Source organism: Trachymyrmex cornetzi, unplaced genomic scaffold (assembly GCF_001594075.2).
Source record: "Trachymyrmex cornetzi isolate Tcor2-1 unplaced genomic scaffold, Tcor1.1 scaffold355, whole genome shotgun sequence".
Lineage (NCBI taxonomy): Eukaryota > Metazoa > Arthropoda > Insecta > Hymenoptera > Formicidae > Trachymyrmex > Trachymyrmex cornetzi.
The window spans coordinates 36,427-44,568 of record NW_017298268.1 but is presented as its reverse complement, the minus strand read 5'-3'; the positions used below and the strand labels follow the sequence as shown (position 1 = coordinate 44,568).

The following is an 8,142-nucleotide window of genomic DNA, read 5'->3' as shown; positions in this document are numbered from 1 at the left end:
TATATATATATATATATAGGTATACAGACAAAAATACTTAAATACAAAGCATTTGATACAGAAACTTTAACAATGAGTGGGCTATTAGAGCCTTACGTCAATTATTAAATTGCGAATATTAATATCAATGTATAAAGGTATTATTTACAGATGATATATAATTGAAAACCTAATCATATGACGTTTCGACCTTTACTCTGGTCATCCTTAGTGATATTACCAATTTAAATTAATCTTAACACTATTACAATATGTTCAACTCTATTATTTAACTCTACAATTCTACATTCGTCAATTATAAAAATTGTGATCTTCATTACCAAGGTGTTCTTCTCATAATTCCATTAATTATGTTCTTCCATTCCGGATTATTCTCCCCATTATTATCGCAATTGTGTTATTATATCCAACATCACTTCACAGTTACAATCTTACTTAATTGGTTACTGATGTAAGAGAGTATTGATTATGGATCTAATAAAGAATCCTCGGATCTGCTATGTTCCACATAATGGAGCATAATCTTGGATATAATAACACAATTGCGATAATTGACGAATATAGAATTATAGTAATAGAGTGGAACATGTTGTAATAGTGTTATAAGATTAGTTTAAATTGGTAATATCACTGAGGATGATCAGAGTAAGGGTCAAAACGTCGTATGATTAGGTTTTCATGATATACTACATAGGCTGAAAAGTCCCGGGATTTTTCAATAGGTGACGCCACTAGAAAATGAACATGACTCATTTCGAGAGGCTCATCTGTCACTAGTTTATGTATGAAGTTTCATGACATTTCGTCCATTCGTTTACAAGCTACAAGTTGATATAGATCCCTCTCGTCTCGAGTGTTGCGTCACCTCGACTATATTTTTGAAAAGCGTTGCCGGCTTGGACTGTGCCATAGTATTTCAATTTCGATAGTCCCTTTATCCGTCTTGGCGCGCGGCCGTGCGGCGTAGAAGCGCCGTAGCCACAGGCGTCCAGTGTTTGAAGAGGCGCCTCACCATTTTTATTGCATCATCCATTACTCGCCCGGTTCGAGGTGGCTGGTGCATAGCACTCCCACTTACGATTACCCCAATTTACGCAGAACTCAATGGCCCTCAAGTACCAGCCTGTCTAGGCTGCGGTGGCCAAAAAACAGAAGAAGAAGTTTACAAGCTACAGTTGTTTGAGTGACGCTACTTTCGCCTTCGTAAAAAAAATGGAAAAACAAGAATATCTCATCTTGATGAAACATTGTTTTTTGATGGGAAAAACTTCCGAACAGTCATTGCAATGGTTGCAGAAATGTTATCCCACATCTGCTCCTTCGAGAACAATAGTTTATCGGTGGTTTAGTGAATTTAAAATTCACCGAAGACGCACCTCGCTCTGGAAGGCCAAAAGAGGCTACGAATGCGGAAATCGTGAAGTAAGTGCATCGAATCGTTTTGAGTGATCGTAAAGTAAAGTTGCGCGAGTTAACTGAGGCCGTGGGCATCTCAAAAGAACGGGCGGGATAGGGGAAAGTGGGCGAATTGTGCGCACCTAAGGGATATTTGTTTTCTTGGGATGGTTTTCTAAGATCAAAGTGATATAAATATGAAAATAGAAACTATAAACATTCTTCTACCATTACGTATTCTTATCTTGAACAGATTTTCATTCAATAAGGTTGTATTTGGCAAAAAGGAAAAAACGGAAAAGCGAAAAAACTTTTCGCGCGTCGGATAATTATGCTCAAAACAAAAATCGTAAGAAATGAATGAATTGTGGAATGTTGACATAGAAATCAGAACATATATTCATTATATTGCAATATAAATATACATTAAACATATTTTAATTGTACATTGTATATATTAAGAAAAAATTCGAAACTAATATAATAATAATGCACATAGACTTTGGCAAAATGAAATGGCAAAATAAAATAGTAATGCCAAAAAGAAACGAAAAAACTAGTGCTAGTCATACAGTATATGAAAGATGGGTAATTGTGCGCATTTTAAAATGCTTGCGCACAGTTACCCGCCGCGTCCTGACTCGGTACGAAATACGATTACTTCAACAATTCCTAACCAAACTTAATAAATAACAGCTCAAAAGATGCACATAATAACGTACTTTAATAACATGTACAATTTTAAACAAACAAATTAAAAATACGAAATTACCACCTTATTTTCTGAATGCTAAAATAACAAGAAAAAATGTAATTTTACTTTTATTTCTCTGGCTAGTGATGTATGTACGTCGTATCTTTTGTAGATATATCTTAAGAGGACGACTTCCCGCGTAAAAATTTCGCCACGGTGATGTCTTCATATATTGGAAAAGTACCAAACCAGGATGCGCACAATTACCCGCTGCGCACAGTTCCCCCACTTTCCCCTACATTTTGCACGATCTTTTGGAGATGAAAGAGCTATCAGCGCGATGGGTGCCGCGTTTGCTGACCGTCGACCAAAAATAGCAGCGCGTTGATGATTCAACGGCCGGTTTGGCGTTGTTGTAGCATAATCGAGCGGACTTTTTTCGACGTTTTGTGACGATGGATGAAACGTGGGTCCATTACCATACACCTGAGTCCAATAGGCAATCTGCAGAGTGGCTGGAAAGCCATGAAAGCCGACCAAAGCGGCCAAAAGACCAACGCTCGGCCGGGAAGGTTATGGCCCCCGTTTTTTGGGATGCGCATGGCATAATCTTCATCGATTACTTGCAGAAGGGAAGAACAGTTACGTGAGAGTATTGGACAAATTGAACGACGAAATAAAGAAAAAACGGCCCCATATGGCAAAGAAAAAAGTTCTGTACCATCACGATAACGCACCGTCACACACGTCCTTGAAAGCGATGGCCAAATTGGACCAATTACGATTCTAATTGGTTGCTCACCCACCGTATTCTCCAGATTTGGGCCCCCAGCGACTATTATCTGTTCCCAAACCTCAAGCGGTGGCTCCAGGGAAAGAGATTCAGATCGAATGAGGAAGTCATCGCGGAAACCGAGGCGTATTTCGAAGGCTTGGACGTTTCGTACTACAGAAAGGGCATTGAAATGTTGGAAAATCGCTATACCAAGTGTATCGCCCTCGAAGGCAACTATGTTGAGGAATAAATATAACTTTGCCCAAAAACCGCTTGTTTTCATTAAAAATCCCGGGACTTTTCAGCCCATGTAGTATAATCTGTAAATAATACCTTTACATTGATATTGATATTCGCAATTTAATAACTGGCGTAAGGCTCTAATAGCCAACTCACCATTAAAGTTTCTGTATTGAAATTAATTGAGTCGTTCTTATTCTATTGTATTATTTTCAAAGCATTTATAACATACTTATTTGTTTCTGCTTCGTCTTTAATGTCCATGTCAAGTGTGTTTTCTCTGAAAAGAGATAATTATTATTTCCTGATTTCATAAATTATTTGTAATAATAAATGAAAAATAAAATATTGTTTTGCTCATTATCACTTATTAAACAAGACTTCATAGGTATAAATTATTTTTAAATTAATTTTTAAATAAACTACATTCCCTTTTATATCTCTATTAAAAACAGACTTTGTGTTCACTAAAAAATAAATTAAATTATAAGTAGAAACTCACTTCCCACATTCTAGTACAAAAAATATTGTCAGTATGGCATCTGGATGAAGCTCTCATTTTATTTATTGTGTACCATTTTTATTCAAAATGCAAATGGCACAACCGACAATTGTGGTACACATATTCTGGACCTTTTGGTTCTAAGTTCAGCCTTCCACATGATCGTATCCATTGCAATCATCTACAAATTAGATATTGTATCAATAACAATGCAGTGATGCGAATTCCAACTTGCTTGCAGCATAGTTACTAACATGAAGAGAGTGTAGACGGACACACAACGCATGCGCAAGTATACATGGATATGGACTTATCGTAATGTATGTACCTTCTTATGCCCTCTTCATGCTATTAACCGTGCTGCAAGCGGGTCGTATCAATGTAACAATGTACACAGAATTAAAAATTGATTTATATAAAAAGTGATAAAAACAACATACCTTTCATGTTCCTTCGGAAATCGGAAAAAATAACGCTCTTCTACATTAAATTTTTTTGTGCACGCTGGTAGCTGGTACTGCACACCATATGTTTTTTCCTTTAATCATTTTATATTGTTCTTCTTTTTTTACAATTTTTTGGAGTTGACACAGCACCTGAAACAGAGAGCTAATGTCAAAGTGCTCTTCCAAGAGAATTGCTAATCTATATAGTTATATAGGTTAACTATTCTCTCAAAAAGAAATCTTTCTTGTTCGGTTTTCTTTGTTATTTTCGTTCACTTTTTCACTTCACTTTTTCACTTTTCCACGAGACTAGTCTCTTGAGGTTTCTTACACAACACTTCGCTAAATGAACGATGTACTTCTTCTTCTTCTTCTTCTTCTTGTGAGAATGGCCCCGACTCTTAACACATTGGGTGCATCCAGAAGCACGACTGCTCAGTGAGCTCTTGCATCTGATTGGCATATTCCATTAGACCGAAAAATATAGATCAAACAGATACAAGAGCTCAATGAGCGCTCAATGAGCGGTCGTGCTTCTGGATGCACCTAGTATCGATACGGCCAGAATCGAAAATGCCGCTTATGCGGTGAGTAACAAAAGTCTAAGGCCGGTATTCATAGTCGGTTCTTATTTCAAGACCGTCTTAAGTAATGTCTAAGTTGTGTGCTAATGCGGCCCTCTGATTGGTTCATGACATCTTAAGACTGTACTTAAGACGGTCTTAAATATAAGATCGGACTATGAATACCGGCCTAAGGGCTCTCACACATGAAATGCATAACAGAGCATAAGTATAACATAAGACCGCTAAACCAATGAGCATCCTATCTAAATCAATATGGCGACATTATACTAGATGCTCATTGGTCCAGCAGTCTTATGTTATGCTTATGCTCTGTTATGCATTTCATGTGTGAGAGCCCTAAAGCGGGGAGCACAGACTCTTGCATAACGCATAACACATGAGGCATAAGAAATTGAACCAACCAGAGTTGGTTCAATTTCTTATGCCTCTATTACATGGAAGGGAAAGAAAGGGAGAACTTCGATTGGTACATATTCTTATGCATTACGTGTTATGCGTTATGCAAGAGTCTGTGCTCCCCGCTTAAAAGAGTAACAAACTCAATTGCGAGTTGGAAGTCGGTCACACTTTCCAAAAATGATGACGCAATAACACGTCCGAAGCCGATCACAGCTCACTTAGAATGCAAAAAAATATGGACGATGTACGATTGCACGTTATATTTCTCTCCAAATTTCTACTCTCAGCTCTTTAAATGGAACATTGAAACGGTCATTTAAATAGAAAGAGAGCAATAAAGAAGGAGGAAATGAGATGGGGAAACTTGCTTATTTCACGCATGCGCATTCCATTTTGGCCAACATAAAATCGGGAGAGTTGCGCTACTGTATATACTGTGCCTAGGGCGTCGAACAGCACCACACGCCGGTCCTCCCCAAGAGCGACAGAACAACAGCGTGTGGATCGCCCCCCCCCATAATGGGCGCACACTGGCGAATCGGAGCGTCCTATTTTCAGGGTTGCCAGAAATGCGGATATCTCCGCATTTTAAAGCTGGAAACACAATAGACACAGGCAACAGGGAATAACGAGCCGTCCAATCAGAGCTTTGGGGTATAAGTTCGATATTATATCCCAGAGCTCTGATTGGACGGCTCGTTATTCCCTGTTGCCTGTGCCTATTGTCTGTGTCTATTGTGTTTCCAATTTAAGGCGTTTTTGGTAGAGTTGGGGAGATGCGGAGCCGTTTCGGAGATGAATACGCATCTCCTTTGCGCATATATAGATTACTATTAACAGGATCGTACGCGGTGCTGCGTGCAGGCACTTCCGGGCACTCTGTTTTGTTTTCCCGGGCGGCCGGCTGACGGTTACGTTACGTCGCTACCGAGCTTCCAGTTATCACGTTATCAGCTGATTTAACGTGCGCAAGCCTATAACAATTTTGTAATTCCGGTAAGCTATCCTTTAATTACTTTGTGTCCTACAGACCAATAAAACTTTAGAGTAGTTCATGTCTTTTCTACATGTTCATGAGAGTTAATTTGCGGTAAGTCGTGCAAACAAATATTTATTTATTAAATAATACTTATAAAAATTTGTCAGACGTTTCACTGAAGATGGCTTGAAGTGTAGCCAAAACGTCTGACAAATTTTTGTAAGTATTATTTAATATATAACCCACACAGCGCAAAACTCCGTCCAAGTTCCCTGGGAGTTCATTTTGCTGAGCTCTCGAGGAGCTTATGAAATTCGACAAAATGAACTCCCAGGAGTTCATACTGCTTAGAGTCCTAGATTTATCGGGAGGATCCCATTTGCCTACAGTTCTGATTGTACACACCACTCATATCAACTGGTGCCTAGTAATTTTTCACTGTTTTGCCAATGAGATTATTTTATTTTTAAATTGGCCAATCAGCGATACATGTGTGCAATATGCGATGTGTGCAATCGGAGCCCTCCCGATTTATCAGAGAGGCGCAAACGGCTTAAGTCAGTATGACAAAGGTGCTAAAGAGAGTACTAAACACGGCCTACATACTATGAAACTGCCTTTAAACTATGTCAACAAGATAAGACGTGTAGGATAATGTGAGATAGAATGTATAGGATAAAATGAAATAGAAATATGTCACTAGTACTATAAATGGCTGCCAAGTCACGCAATTGGTTAGATTGCAACAGCGAATCAGAATGCATAACATCAGTTGCGCCTCTCTGATAAATCTAGGACTCTCAGGGTGAGGTCCCATGCAGTGGATCGTGCGTAAGCGGATTCGCGTATCGCCAATCACAGAATCATTCTCTTAGATATGCTTGCGAAATTTACAAACAGATCTAAGAGAATGATTCTGTGATTGGCGATACGCGAATCCGCTTACGCACGATCCGCTGCATGGGACCTCACCTTAAGGGTGCCGTCATATGCGGTAACCTGCGTAAGCTTAACCTGCGTATTCTAGTGATATACTAGAATACGTTATTTTTTATTTACTAGAATACGCCATTCTGAAAGCCCGCATTCACATTGAGCGTATTTCGCGGAAGATTAGAGAAATGCGGAACTAATGCAACCAATTGCTGATTAGAATTTCTGTTCTACACTCTAAAGAAATGCTAAATGAATTTACGATTGGTTTTTGTAACCTACGCATCTCGAAAAGTACGCCTCATGGGGAACCGGTACTTTTCCATCGCGTACATACAATACGCGTTTGTACAAATTTAGAAGAAGAAGAGTGGAGGGATTCCGTTCTGATCCGCCGAGCTGTAAGCACGCTTTAAGATAATTATCCGGAATAGTTAATTGCTGATTAATATACTTATAGATATAGTCTTATCGGTCTTGTCTTCGTTTAAAAGATGTTTTTAAATATTGTGTGCTGATTGGATAGGTTAAGTAACTCAGTTTATTTCAGAAAAGTATGGATCCTGACACATTGTTACTTATAACGTGGAAGCGCTGGCAAAAATGGAAGATGGTTAAGCAAACATCTCAACAACGGACAGCTAGGCGTCGTCACATACTACGATTATTTGGAATGTGGAAACTGATGGTACATTAAAAAGAAGAAGCTCATCATAGAATGTGTGTACGCCCAATATTCACAGAGAAAAACGAAGATTATTACAGGGTGCCTGTAATAATCTGGTCAAAGAAATGCAATTAGTAGATCATGAAATGTTCTACAATTATTGTAGTAGGGGAGGCCAAGCGGGGATTTTGGGATTTACTCGAGCGCGTCAGAATAACATAAAGGGGGAAAGCTTGCACCCTAATAAGTACCCCCACCATATATTAAACCTCTATATAGAGCCGGGGGTCCAGGGGAGCCCGTCAGATTAGTAAAAAAAATCGATCGTTCGAAAAACTCGAGCGCGTCAGATTAAAGTATGGTGTGTTAATTACATGTGGAAAAGTGTACATTTCAATAATCTGACGATTTCAGCGTGACGTAAGGAAATGGGAGAGTCACAAAGTTGCAAAAAAAAACGTGACATGGATTTTCTCGAGCGCGGTTAAATTTTTTTTATTTTGAAGGAAATTAATCAAGGATCAC

The 8,142-nt window shown here is 38.7% G+C and overlaps 1 long non-coding RNA gene across 1 annotated transcript in view; it reads right to left on the bottom strand.

Annotated features, from left to right (window-relative positions):
* The window catches only part of LOC108763330 (uncharacterized), a 6,859-nt gene extending 2,624 nt beyond the window's left edge, over positions 1 to 4,235 (bottom strand). Inside the window, exons 1-3 of the long non-coding RNA XR_001940213.1 lie at positions 4,047 to 4,235; positions 3,607 to 3,787; positions 3,337 to 3,384 (exon numbers count right to left, since the gene is read on the bottom strand). This is a non-coding gene — a long non-coding RNA (uncharacterized LOC108763330). The remainder of the gene's footprint in view (positions 1 to 3,336; positions 3,385 to 3,606; positions 3,788 to 4,046) is intronic.
* Positions 4,236 to 8,142: the final 3,907 nt, after the last annotated feature.